General features: G+C 43.4%; 1 protein-coding gene across 3 annotated transcripts in view; it reads left to right on the forward strand.

Moving 5' to 3' along the window:
* Nucleotides 1-14,393, forward strand: part of SDK1 (sidekick cell adhesion molecule 1) — a 683,598-nt gene that overhangs the window by 233,840 nt on the left and 435,365 nt on the right. The gene's annotated exons all lie outside the window — the stretch shown is intronic.

Genomic DNA, 14,393 nt, shown 5'->3' on the forward strand with positions numbered 1-14,393 from the left:
TTGGCGTGGCACGGCTGGGTGGGGAAGCTCATTGTCACAGCTGGGAGCCCCATGCTGCCAAGACGAGGCTTCCCTTGCCTGCTCGGCAGCAGCAAGGGGCAAAACTCTGCATGACCGGCCCTGCTACTGCTGAGTGAGCAGGGGGTGCTTTGCCATGGTGGTGCAGGGTTTGTAGCAGTGGCATCGATCTTCCCTGTCCCTCTCTGCACTGCCCCACTGGGTCCCACCTGCTAGGCCACAGAGGCCCCGGAAGGCAGTAGGGTGGGGAGCCTGAGCCCATAGCTGGACACCTCCCTTGCCCCATGCACACATCGGAGGCATGTGCCCCCCATGCCTCCTCTGTATACAGCAGCAGAAAACAAATCCCCCCCCACCCCCTGGATGACCTGCCCACGGCTCCATCCCTCTCCTTGCCTGGGCCCTGCAGCCACACATTACAGCCCTGGGCCCCATGCACTGTCCAGGTTGGGCAGCAGCTCTAGCCCTGCCCAACTCCCTCCCCCACTATGGGGGCCTCAATTCCCCTCCTACCCCCCTCACCCTCAGACTTACCTGCAGGAGCTGCTCTCCAGGCTGCCTAATGGGCATGTGCACGTGATGCCCCCTGCTGAGTGCCCTTCTCCCTCTCCCCCCAGCCCCCTGTGCTCTGCCAGCCTGCAAAGGGAAACCCACCGTTTGCTGTTTTTTTCTCCCTTAAAGGAGAAAATCCGAGTTTTTCTCTTTAAAATAAGAAAATTTGGGCTTTACCATGTTTTTCTGTGGTGAATGAAAAACTCGTATCCCTGGTCATAGAAACTAGAGAAGTTCGTTTCATGGGAGCAAAGATCTAGCATCCAGAATTTGTGTAGGTGTGCAAGTAGGCAGCTAAGGGGATATGATTTGGAAGTTTCTTCTGAAAAGGAGGAAAAGACTTGTGATATAATGCAGCCAGGGATCTGATAAAAAATATTTTGGATTCCTCGGGAGGTTCTATTTATCACCTGTCAGTCAGTACAGAGTTGCTCATACTCAGTACCATGTGCACTGAAGCGTCAGCAGTGATTGTCACAGCAGAATTTTAATCCGCCTTTGGTGTGCTGCTCCCTGTGGTTGCAGGTTTGGCAGTGATGATAGTTACTGGCCTTGGAAATGAAGATTTCTCTAGCTGACATTAATGCAACTTGGTGGAAAGAGAGAGAATACATAAAGGAAACTATATTTATAGTTGAGTTTAATTTCAATCAATTCATAACATGGTAGGGCTGTACTGACTGTGCAGCAAGTTATTTTCAAGCTTTATTTAAAATCCTGTGAGTATGTCAGTGTTTTTCATTTTGTCTTGATCTCATATTTTTCTTGCTTGCTTCTTCATACATTTACTTATATTGCACTTTTCCTTCAGGCTCACTGAAAAGTTGTTTTTTTCTTCCTTTGGTCTGTTAATCCCACTGTTTTCACTTTGGTTTTCCTTGATCCATTTTTTCTTTTTAGGTAAACTGCTATACATTTGTATTGCCTAGTCAGTCCTCCATGACCAGGCCTGTGGCACATCCCTTCTTGGGTCTTTAATCTGGTTTATGTGGGGTCAATACCCAGGTCCTTGCAGCAGCATACAGAGATTACACAGGGCCTCCTTGTGTATCCGATCCACACTAATTTCCAGTTTGTCATTCCTACGGTTGCATCCTTCCAGGAGGATTCCCCTCAGTGGGGTTACTTTTCCGTGTGTTAGTTTATTTCCTGTATTTGTTGATTACTGAATGCGAGACATGATTTGAAAAATATAGCCATCGTGCCTACCATTCTGGCTAGGTATTACTGAATTAAAAAAAAAATGTATGTGTGGTTCCCAGTAAAATGATGAAAATGAAAATTTTTGCTTCTTAGCAGACTTATTGAAAAGCATATTTAGGTTAAGCTTATTTCCTGTCTAGTATCCACCGGTGAAACCGATAGATGGAAAGACAAAGGCAGCAAAGGTTCCTGCTCATCGAATGAGGCTCCTTGTTTCTCTGGCTTGCTGATTTAGGAGCATGTTGATGTGCTTTTAAAATTCCACATTTGCCCAACTAAAAATAACAGACAACAGAGTTATAGGATGGAGATGTTAAAGTAGTGGCAGGGGATTTCTGGCAGTCTGTTCACTCTGCTCAGGAGCAGTCTTGCCCATCGTCTCTCCAGGGCCTCAGGGACTGTTTTGCAAAGGTGCTGAGCACCATGAGGCTCCACTGATTGTACTGGAGCGGCAGGTGTTTGCCCTTCTTGAAAATGCCATTACGAATATTTCTAGTGAAATCTTTGTCAGGATAATAGAAATGTGTTTACCCGATGATGTGATATTCCCTTACAATTTGTAAATTCCCCTTTTTCCGTAGACTGGAATTGCATTTTGCTCAGATTGTCTCTTTCTTATGAAGTATGTAGCTATGAAGGGGATTACCATAGCACTGCTGATACGATTTTCTACCATGTAATAATTGAACGACCTGTTTAATCTGATGTTGGAATGTGTATTGTGCAAATGTAAGCCCTCAGAAGGGCTAAGCTTGTTTTGTCAAAATTGGTTAATGTATTTATTGGAGGATCTGGGAAGTGCAAGTCGCATCGTATCAGAAAGGTTTGATTGTCCATTCATTTCCTCACCTGACACCAGATTCTACGCTTCACTTTACTTCCAGTGCAGCACACACAGCTGAAGAGACTGGAGGTTTCTTGTTCTTAATTAGCTGCATGATTGAAAATGTGCCAGGAACATACAATGTATTATTTTGTAATTTTGAAATACATACATTAGACTGATACTGGGGGAGTGATTATATACTCTATTACTTTATCAGCTTACGTTTTTTAAAGAAATGCTTCGTTAGAATAAATTTACCTTACAAATTTTTCAGTGCCACAAAACCAGACTGCCATTCACAGCACTTCAGAAGGTTGTACCTATGCATTTAGTTTATTAGTAATTGTAATTGTTTTGTGTGTTCCTTTATGGAGAGGGGAGACGGGGAATATTTCTCCCTTGACTTGAGTTTCACAGCCTTGGATCTTTTTCCACGGCTAGACGTGGAGTGGGGGGGCGTGCAGGCTTGCACGCGGTGGTAGTACAGGGTGGTGGATGGCAGCAGCAGCCACTGCATGTGAGCTCCCCTTTCCCCCCCTGCCCTGTGCGGCCCGCAGAGGGGAGCTGCTGCCCTCACTCCCCCGGCCCTGCTCCTGGGAGGCGGTGGTGCAGGGTGGTGGCGCCCTGTCCCTGCCCATCCATGCATACCCGCTAACATCTTTCCAAGTACCCACATGTACTCCTGGTTGACAACCCCTGGCCTAGTTCTTAAAGCTTATACTCAGGATGTGGAAAAGCAAGCTGGATTCTCTCCTATCTGATGGGCTGTGAACCCCAACTTCCCAAGGCTCTTCCTAACCTTAAATTGTAGGCTGGTTTCTCTTCCCTTTCTGTTGAAATTGTTCATTGGGCAGAAGGGGGAGAGGGTATGCCTGGTGATTAGACCATTTCCCTGGGAGATGAGTCCTAGGTTTTGGGCCCTGCTGTACAGACTATACAATTTATCCAATGGATGTTTGTAATAGAAAACATGCATTTTGTTATAGAAAACATGGATTTTGTTACAGATTACATCAACAGACCGTGGAGCAGGTTCTGGGGCCCAAGCCGCCTTGTCCTAAGTGAACGCCCTGACCTGAAGGCTGGAGTATTGTGCTCGTGCTCTCTCTGATCCTCTGGTTTTAATGAGTCTGGCTTAGTGTTTTATTGAGAGCACACCAACTGAACCTGGATGCTCCAGAGGTAGAAATGGGGACTATGTAGTTTGTGAATCTTGATGGGGTTTAGGTGTGATAGGTGCCAAGCTCCTTAGTACTGCTAGGAATGTGTTGCTTCTGGACGTGCGCAGAGAAAGAACTTGAGCTATGTTCCTGGCAATAATGTTGGTGCTTGTGGAGTTGGGTGATGAGTGTGAGAATTGCGTTCTTGGGCCTAAATCCAGAATTCTGCATTAGTGTCTCTTGTGGATCTGGGCATAAGTGAGTTGCCCAAGGTTAGACAAAGTCTGTGATGCCAGAGGAATTTGAATGCAGAGCTCCTAAGCCCAAAGTTAACACCTTTATTCCTAGACCGTCTTGCCTCTCATTGTGATTACCTGAGCTGGATATTTTTGAGGTAACAGCGTGCACTGCTATAGTGGCTACTTCCCAGAATATCGCATCTCATAAAGGGAATCGGGCTGTCAGATATCTTTGTCAAATCCTCAGGCCTTAGTATTGTGTTTCTGTGTGTTTGAGGCCTCTAAGACTGTTCTCCGTCTGCTTCAGTGGCTGGTTTCACTACTGTGATGATTTTGAAGTTGTGTTGTTCCCTCATGGATGGTTTTTTTTGCTTTGAGGCTGTAGCAGGGCACTGGGATGTGCCTGAGAGGCTGCTTGCAGGTGGCAGCGGGGAGCTAACGAGGGCCTCACCTGAGTGGAAGGAGGCTCAGGCTGGAGCTATATAAGCCTAGAGCCTGCATAGGTCAGGTTGTCTCCCCAGCCCCTGGGCAGTGAGGAGCTCCTGGCTGCAGCCCAGCATGTTCCTGAAGGGACCTGGGTTGTACTGAATGACTCTGCAGGCCTGGGAACTGAGGCAGGTTCCCTGGGTGGAGAAAGAGTGAGCTTTTCCAGGCAAGTGGCCTTGGGTTCTGTTAAGCCCCTGGAGGGTTCAGGTGTCTGCCAGGGGGCTGGGACACTTGGTATTTATTTAAATGACACCAGTGATTTAGCCTTGAGCCCTGAGGTGACAGACTCAAGGCCTATTTAGATGGCCAGTAATCCAGGAGCCCTTAGATTGAGAGTGGGGTCCAATAAGGAGTCCAAAAGCCTCAGAAGGGCTGAGACCCGGGCCAGATGGTCCACAAGCCCCGAGTGGGTTCAGCCAGATGGGAGGATCTGAGAGCCCAAAGGAGGGGCTGCTTGTGGGACCAGTGGGTCCAAGAGCCTGGAGGAGGGGCTGCTTGTGGGGAAAGGAGCCCAGGAGCTCAGAGGAAGACTGTCGTTGTATAGTTTCGTAGTAGGTAGGGTCGGAAGGGACCTGAGCAGATCATCAAGTCTGACCCCCTGCCATGGCAGGAAAGAGTGCTGGGGTCAAAGGACCCCAGCTTGGTGTTCATCCAGCCTCCTCTTAAAGACCCCCAGGGTAGGAGCCAGCACCACTTCTCTTGGAAGTTGGTTCCAGATCCTAGCCACCCTGACAGTGAAGTAGTGCCTCCTGATGTCCAGTCTGAATCTACCCTCTGCCAGCTTGTGACCGTTATTTCTTGTCACTCCTGGGAGTGCTCGGGGGAACAGGGACTCCCCCAATGCCTGCTGGTCCCCCCTGACTAGTTTGTAAACAGCCACTGGGTCCCTCCTCAGCCTTCTCTTGTGGAGGCTGAACAGGTTCAGGGCCCTTAGCCTCTCCTTGTAGAGCCTGCCTTGCTGCCCCCAATCATGCGAGTGGCCCTCCTCTGGACCCTCTCCATGCTGGCCACATCCCTCCTGAAGCGCGGCGCCCAGAACTGGATGCAGTACTCCAGCTGTGGCCTGACCAGTGTCACATAGAGGGGGAGGATCACTTCCTTGGACCTGCTCAAGATGCATCTGTGGATGCATGACAAGGTGCGGTTGGCCTTCCTGACCGCATCCCCACACTGTCGGCCCATGTTCATTTTGGAATCAGTAATGATTCCAAGATCTTTTCCTGCCTCTGCACTGCCGAGAAGGGAGTTCCCCAGCCTGTAGGTATGCTGCTGGTTCTTCCCCCCAGGTGCAGTACCCTGCACTTGTCAGTGTTGAACCCCATCCTGTTCTCATCCGCCCACCCCTGTAATCCGTCTAGGTCTGATTGCAGCCTATTCCTCCCTTCTAGCATGCCCACTTCTCCCCACATCTTAGTGTCATCTGCGAATTTGAACGGGGTGCTTTTTACCCGCCGCCCCCCCCGGTCCAAGTCACTGATGTAGATGTTGAACAGTGCGGGCCCGAGGACCGAGCCCTGGGGAACCCTGCTGCCCATATCCCTCCAGGTCGAATAGGACCTGTTCACCACCACTCTCTGGGTGCGGCCCCCCAGCCAACTAGTGACCCATTTGACTGTGTAGGCATCGACACCGCAATCACCTAGTTTTTTAATGAGAATGGGGTGAGAGACAGTGTCGAAGGCTTCCTAAAGTCCAGAAAGACTATGTCCACTGCTACCCCTGCATCTAAGGATTTTGTGACCTGGTCATAGAAGGCCACGAGGTTGGTCCGACAGGACCTGCCTCTAATGAACCCATGTTGGTTGCCCCTAAGCATGATCTCCCCTGCTGGCCCCTCGCGGACACGCGCCAGGATAATTCTCTCAAAAAGCTTACCCAGGACTAAGGTAAGACTGACTGGCCTATAGTTTCCTGGGTCTTCCTTCCTCCCTTGGCTAAAATGGCAGTGGATTCCAGTGGCTGCATAGGAGGAAAGCAGATGGGGTCTGAAGCAGGTATCCAGACCATTAGGCATGATCAATTCATTTTGATTTGAGTTTTGCATATGCTTTTTCTTCTTTCCATCTCCTTTGGGAAATGGTAACAAGGATTCATTGAGATGAGGGTAAAATCATCAAAAAAGCTTCAGTCTGAATGTTAGAGATGCAACTCTCTTGAAAATATTCAAGGACTTCATGTTGGAAGATATCTGGTATCCTTTGACCTTTCCAACTTGCAACCAAAATCTGCTTTTGCTCTCTGCCTATCTAACGAGAACTAATCAGAGTCTGGGCCTTGATTTTGTTAAAATCCAGAAAGGAAGCTAACTTGAAAGTACAGCGAATAACAAGGAGGAAGTTCTTGATATGTGGTATGCTGAAAATCTGACTTCTTCACTGTTCTATCTTGTCTTGTTTATGGGATCTGAAAAAGACCTTTCCCTCAGTTTTCTGCATTATTTTGCCAAGAGAATGAGGATTAGGGGATATTCTTGTGCGTTCCTATTGTCTTACTTCCTGAAGATTACAGATTTTGTGATCTTCCGGCCCTCATCCAAGTAAATCTTTCCTGTGTCCCAGGAGACTAAGGAGACTTCTGGTTCTTTGCCATCATCCCTTCAAACAGTCTCATTCGAATCCACTTTTGCTTTGTCCTAAAGATGACTTTTGGGGGGACTGTTGCTTCATATAAGTAGGTCGAGGAGTTAACTATACTTTTGAGTGTTCTTCCATTTGTTGATTGGATAAAGTTTCTTGTGTCTGTGTCTCAGTTTGCCATACTATTTTTTTCTCTTATCCAGTTATACAAAACCTAATTATCCCTAGCATCTGCCCTAATCCTAAAGTAATGAGAAAGAAATATGGTAAATTCTTAACATGCACAAAGCTTTACATTTGTATTCAGATGGCATGCAAAATTTCAAGTGTTACCAATCCTTTCTTCGTCTCTTTGAAGCCTAGAGTAAGGGTGGCTTTGTTTTTGCACCTGTGAGAGTAAGGTAGAAAACTTTGTCCTCCTGCCCGGTGAAATACATTATAACGGTCCACTCTGTTTGAACTACTTCAGCCCTGTGCGATGAGGTTAGAGAGGGCAGGTTACAGCAGCAGGGACCATTCAGGGGAGCAGGACCATAGCCAGGAATTTCAATGGTGCACTCAGCACTGCCACACTGCTGTGCCTCCAAACACACGGTACTAGCATGACCTGAGGTTGCTGCCCATTCACATCTATCTTTATCTTCTTGAAGCATGGAAATTGCACTTTTCTGATCCGTGATGGCAGCAAAGACATCACATCTAGAGGAAGCAGAGTAGGCAGGAAGCTTACAAAATGCTCCCCCTCTCACCCCAGAAAAAATTGTGCTCTCCCATACACTGGACGTGCCTGCCTGTGCCTCTGCAGGGGAATTCTGTGATGTTTCTGCATCCACTTTAGAAAATTGCAGACCCGCTGTCCCCCAGTATGTGGATATGGTCTTTGGGGGATGTATTTTCCATACAGTCATATTTGCAGCCTCATTTCAGCTCTTTTGGGTGTCCCACTTTCTTTTCTTTGGCACAGGTGGAGTAGCTCTGCTGTAGTTAAGCTCATTCTGTATAAAGGTGCACTTCCAAGCACTCTGAAATCTTGTCTTCTTACTGTCTTGAAATGTCAAGGGTGTCCTGTGGGTGTGGGGAAGAGTTAGTGATCCAAATTTGGATTCAGTGAAGCAAGGGCACATTTCCTACCTCTTCTTTCCACCAATGAAAAAAAAGGTTTGAAGTCAACAGATTCTGCCGGCTTCTTTGATACAGACTTGTGGATCGCGCTTCGGTTCTGATTGGACCCTGAATAGTCTCGGCTGCTCAAATTTTAATTCAGACAATGCTTTGTTCTTATGACTCTCAGAAAAGCAGGGGTGAAAGTTTGCTCAGGAAAGAGCCAAATATATGCTAAAAACCCAAACGGATTACAAAGCCTATGTGTGGACAGACAATTCAAGAGGGTTTCTAGCGGAGTAATTTACATATATGACCTGGATCACTCAAATGGGTGAGGAGGGGGAGATCATCAGAGAGGGATAGGAGACAATGGAAGAAGCATTTTATTTCTACATTCCACAGATCCCACATTGGCTGAGGATGGATAGGGAACTTTTCTAGGTTTTTATTATGAAGGCCAAGTAGCCTGATTGGACAGAACAGTGGAAGGAGGTAGAGCTTGGACTGTTGAAGGTTACCAAAATCAGAATTTCTTTTTGGGGGTTTGACAAAATCCTGCAGGAGAAATAATCACCTATCTGGTCTGTAATGATGGAATCTAGATCCAGAAAAAAATGTAGTGGTAAGCGTGATGTCATCATGTCCTTAAAGACATGGCACCATTGTTATAGAAGAATATTAACAAAAGAAACTTAAAGAACAACAGCTGGAATTTTTGTAACAGACTAAAGTTGTTTAGGTGCCCAAATCCCATTTAAATTGAAACTCATTTGATTTGGAAACCAAACTTCTTATTTCCCTTTGATAATCCCAGTCAACACGTTGTGTTCCAAGTCAGGCCAAGCAGAAGTGTATTTCAGAGCAAATCATAAAAAGATAACTACATAACAGGAATGTGTTAGGCTTTTGAGAGCAGCTAAAGGACGCTTCTGGCATATACATGAATAAACTCTGCTTTTTCTTTTGAATTGTGCCTAGTTCTCCTTTTGGTGTTAGAGAGAAGAAAATAATTTGGTTTTATGGAGTTACAGTTTATGCTTTTTATTGTTTAAATCCAGTTGAATGCAAAGGCAGGCTTGGTGGAATATATAGCCCTACAAATTTACTTGCCTGAGGAACTGAACTGAACTTCATTGCAATAAGACTGAAACAATGACTTGTTTTAATATTCCTTACCATTTTTGAGCAGAGTTCTTTAGAAGTGTAATTTGCCATAATCCCACTTTGGATTGGATTTCTCTCTCTGTCTGACAATATAATCAATAAAGAGAAAATTATCTGTCATGTTAAGCAGCCTAGTTGCATGCTTGCAGTCTACTTAGCTTCATTTTTCTCCTCTTTTCTTTCTTTCTCATGCCCGTTCTCACCCTTCCTTGTCTGGTACTGCTTGTGTGCCATATGGGAGTCTCAATGAAATTCACACTGGTCACTTTTGAAAGTAGGCCTCCCATTTCAAATTTGAAAGTAGGCCTCTCAAAAAGTGATCAGTTGAACTCCATTTTAAGCCTGTGTTAAAGTAATCACATTGGTATGCTTTGTATAAATAAAGAATGCCAATACTAAAAATGTAGATGACTTGTTCTTTCCATGGTACTATTCTCAGCTACAAAGAATATACTCAGTCTCAAGGTTTTACTGCCACCTTTCCTCATAGAAATGTTACTCAGTATTTTATTTTCATTTTTGCTTTCAGTGAATTTTAGTGAGCTCTGATTACATAATTGAATTTGATAAACTGATGGTGCATGCTTGATGAGAAAATCAGGAATAAAAGATTGGAGGATAAAATTACTTCAAGGGTTTAAGTAAATCTGCTATAGAATCAGGATAATTTATAAAGCAAGATATATTCTTTAAAAAATATTCCAGTAGGTCTATTAATTTTTAGCTCCTAACAAAATTAGATTGAATTCGGAGGACCATTTTCATACAATACCAGCTTGATTGTAACATTTAAAATCTGAGAGAGGGCTGAGTGGGTTGCAGAACAGATGCTCTGAATTGTTGGGGTTGATGCAGCTAAATTGCAAAGGCCTGGGCAGTAGAATACTTCTGACTTTTTAAAAAGTAGTTGTTTTTGGAAGGGGATGAGTTAAAAGAGGTTCATGTTTGCAGGAGAGAAAAATAACAGGAGGATAGGACCCCAGCACAATATCTGCTTCCCATTGACTTGGATCTTGAAATAAACCACTGAAAAATTGGAACAAATAGATTCTTACTATAACCATTTATTTCCCTGATATCAGTTTCATTGTAGATTAATCTTACTGGATGGGTCAGTAATTTCTTAGGGGAAAAGTTGGACTAGTAAGCTTACTCCATGAGTTCCTTTACACTTGCTAGTAATTTTCATTGATTTTAGGGGACTCCAAGCTAATCATTTTGACTTACCTGTTGAGACTGACTGCAGCTAACAGGCTGTTCAGAGCTCTGCTATGTAGGAGCATTACACATATCTCTTTTGCTCCTTTCTCCCAAATACCAGTATAGCCACTGGGGGCTTTTTATTCCTCTTTTTATTCTTAGAAAGTTTTGACATGATTAACTGGACCTGTCAAATATATGATTATTAAGTAAATGTAAGGTGCATTGTAAGTTTAATAATTCTGGGGGAATATTATTGCAGCCTATTAGAGGATTTAACAAATTTTGCAGGTCATTTTCTCAAAATCTTTGCAAATGTCACTCTGTGGTTACCATATTTTAAGAATCAGAAGTGTCTAGGAGTTGCTCCCACAGTGGCTAGACATGGGCGGCTCTGGGATTCTGAAAAGGAGGGTGCAGATGATATAATCCATTATCCCATATAACACAGTGCATATATTTCTCCAAGTAAAAAGAAACTAGAAGTTTTACTAATGTGGTAGAGGCCTAGGGCTCATATTATTCAGTTTAAGATCAAAGCAAAAACAAATACAACTTCATTGGAATGACTTTAGTCAGCCTTTAGGGCTGTGAAATAGGAGCAAAATACCAGGAGCAGCTAATGGACAACAGAATTGCACAAGAAAGGTTAGCTTATTTAGTGGAACAACAAGACTGTTAAAAAAGAGAGAGGTTCATTAACACCCACAGTTTAGAAGAAGAGTTTAGAAGAAATCAGGTTGATTTTAGTGAGCCATGAATTCAATTTACTTTCTTACTGCTACCTAAATAGAAATGCTGCTGCCACTGCCAGGCAGTTGGTTTTAAACTTTGGGTTGAGTAGAAACCAAAGCGGGTACAACCACACCAACGTACCTTCCTGGATCCACCCCTGCAGCTAGATCATGGCTGTCATTTCCCACTTTTCATTACCGTTTTTTAAAATAATGGTTGATTTCACAAGGTAAAAAATAAAACCCCGGAAACAGACTAAGAAACTGTTACAAGAGATTAGACTTTTTAAAATGGTTTTTGTCAGACACTACCTCCGTTATTTTATTCTGTAAGGGGAGTAGTGAGTAAACATCTTTCGGCAGTTTGGGAAACAAAAATTGCCATTTTATTTATGAAGCGCAGCAAAAATCCACTAGTACTGAGAATTGTGCTTTACATTTTTTATTATTAGGCTGAGGCCTTAAACTTTATTAGTTTTCCAATTTATGTTCTTTTTTCTTGCTTATTATTATTGATTCCCTCCACTTTTTACTTTTCTATCTAACTGCATATTTTAAGAAAGCTAGAGATTTTAGCACAGGTCCCCCACCCCCCTGAATTAAATGGGCAGGACTTGTTCTATAGTAGATCAGTAGTTTGCACTAATCACTGGCCTATTTGTTGAAATTTTCCAAGGAGGTGGAAAAAAACAATTAACACAGCAAGATGCACTTCATTACCAGTTTTTTAGCTGCACTGAAGTTGGGTTTTATTTATGAAAGTTTACAAATACCACTTACTAGTGTTTTCTGCAAAAGTAACTAATTGTAATGCTTTGAGATATAAAGAGGAATTCTGATTTCATGTGCAGATCATTGAGGTGTCACTGTATACCCCAAATACCTGCAAATGAAATTTGGGTAACTAACAAAACAAGAATAGAGAGAGCCATTATTTTCCTGTTGGTCAGGTACATAGTGCCTTAGATCTTTTCCTCCGAAACTGCAGAGAGATATCTTATGGTCCTTCAGTATTAAATTCATACAATAAGCCGAAGTATGAAAATGTTTGAGTTTGATATAAAATAAGTTTTGAAAGGAGGATTAGTGGTTTTAACTGAAAGGTTAGGCGCCCTGGGAAATTCAGCTGTCTTAAAAAGCAGAATGTGATAATAAAAGGTCCTGCTTAGACTGATTGCTCCATTCATGCTGAGATTTCTAATCCTTGCTCAGTTGGACTCTAACCTGACTGATGGTGCTGATCTTGATGGCTTAATACATTTCATTGTCACTTTTAACCAGAACATTTTGGATCATTTGTATGCCACAGGCACCCTTTGTTTATGGCACAGGTAATTCTTCAGGTACCTGGAGAGAATTAAGGTTTTTTTCCAAAATTGAAAGGGAAAGAAAGGAAAGGAGAAGGGCAAGCAATGAATTAAATTACTGTCTTTAGATGTCTCTGTTCAGCTAGAATGTAAAACTTTTAGGGGGATAATTTTTGATGTCCAGTTATCATTTTGGCATTTAAGATACTAATATCCATGTTAATGTGAAAAAATAAAATGTATAGCTTTAGAGTATATATTTTATGTTTTTAATTAACAGTTCATCATCCAAAAACTGGTAACAGTAGCATAATCAACCAGCCTGTTCAATGAAATGTTAATCAAAATAGCCTTTCTTTTCTTTCATGTGCTGATTTAAAAAAAAAAAGTCTTTTTTTTTCCTTAACCCAACAAACATTTTGGTCAATAAAAATTATGCTGAGTCTGGTTGCAGAAAGTACTAAAACATAATATATAACAGAAGGCAGAGGAGATGCATGCTATAGACTAACTGAATCAGTGATGCAGACGTTTTTGTGAGTAATAGCTCACTTCATCAGACAGCATGGAGCAGCAGGTAGTGTCTAGTGAAGTGAGCCTTTGCTCACAAAATTTTTGCATCACAGGTTCAGTTAGTCTATAGGTTGGGACCATTGGAATTCACACCAAAAGTGGACTGCATGGCAGCTCCTTTAATCTTGGAGTTTCCCCTACACGCCCCCCACTGCTGTTGATTGGTGGAGGGGCCCCATTGACCCTGCTGCTTGTTGCTCATTTTTGATGGCCAGGAGGTAAAAATTGCAGTTTAAAATATGCCGTGGTGGTTTTTGCCTTCTGTCCAATCAAGAGCAAGTTGTGAGGCCACTGGGGCCCCTCCACCAATCAGCAGCAGGAAGCAAAAACCACAGCATATTTAAAACCATGGTTGTTACCTCCCCACTGATCAGGGGCGGGTAGCAGGGCTGACAGGGCTCCTCCACCAGTCAGCAGTGGGGAGGATGGACATATGGGGGAAATTCCAAAATTAAGGTAGCCCCTGCATAGCACACTTCCAGCCCAAATTCCAGTGGTCCCTATCTATAGGGTGTATCTCTACTATGTCTTCTGCCTGGTTTCAGGCTAATACGGCTAACTACCTCTGTGCACATGAAACAAATTCTGACTAAACATAAAGAAACATGACTGCTGTCAATGAGTATGTATTACCAAGTCCAGAGAGATACTGTTTTATTTCTTCTTACTTTGAAATTCTCTTGTACTTATAAATAATCCACATAATTCTGTATCATGCTATTAAACCACATAAACATCACAATAAAAAACAATACTTCAAATAAAAGAATAGATGTGGTGCTGGAGGGAAACAGAGTTTACCATATTTACTTAAGTACAAGATGAGTTTCCCTTGCCGCCGCTGCCCCCCCCGATTGGCATAGAAAAAAATGCCCCTCGTTGCATACAAGGAGATCTCACTAAATACATTGCCTATCATTAAGCTGCTCCCAAAAACGGCATGTGCTCACCAACGGAAACCAACTATGAAGTTGATTAAATGCAGCTGACACTGAGCATGACTATAAAAAAAAAAAATGGTCCACATCAGGCAAACATGTTGATGGGAACCTACCACAAGGATATGTTAATACAGTCCCTCTGAATAAGACCTAAGGTAGTTCCCATAAGTGCAGTTCCCCTCACCACCAACTGTTTTTCAAGTCATAGTGAGCTACTACATTGCATACATTTTTACTTCTTCTCTGCTCCCACAGCTGAGCTGCACCTTTTTCCCCATTTCTAATGATTCCTGTTTCTTCACCAGGCTTA

This window comes from Alligator mississippiensis, chromosome 13 (genome assembly GCF_030867095.1).
Source record: "Alligator mississippiensis isolate rAllMis1 chromosome 13, rAllMis1, whole genome shotgun sequence".
Lineage (NCBI taxonomy): Eukaryota > Metazoa > Chordata > Crocodylia > Alligatoridae > Alligator > Alligator mississippiensis.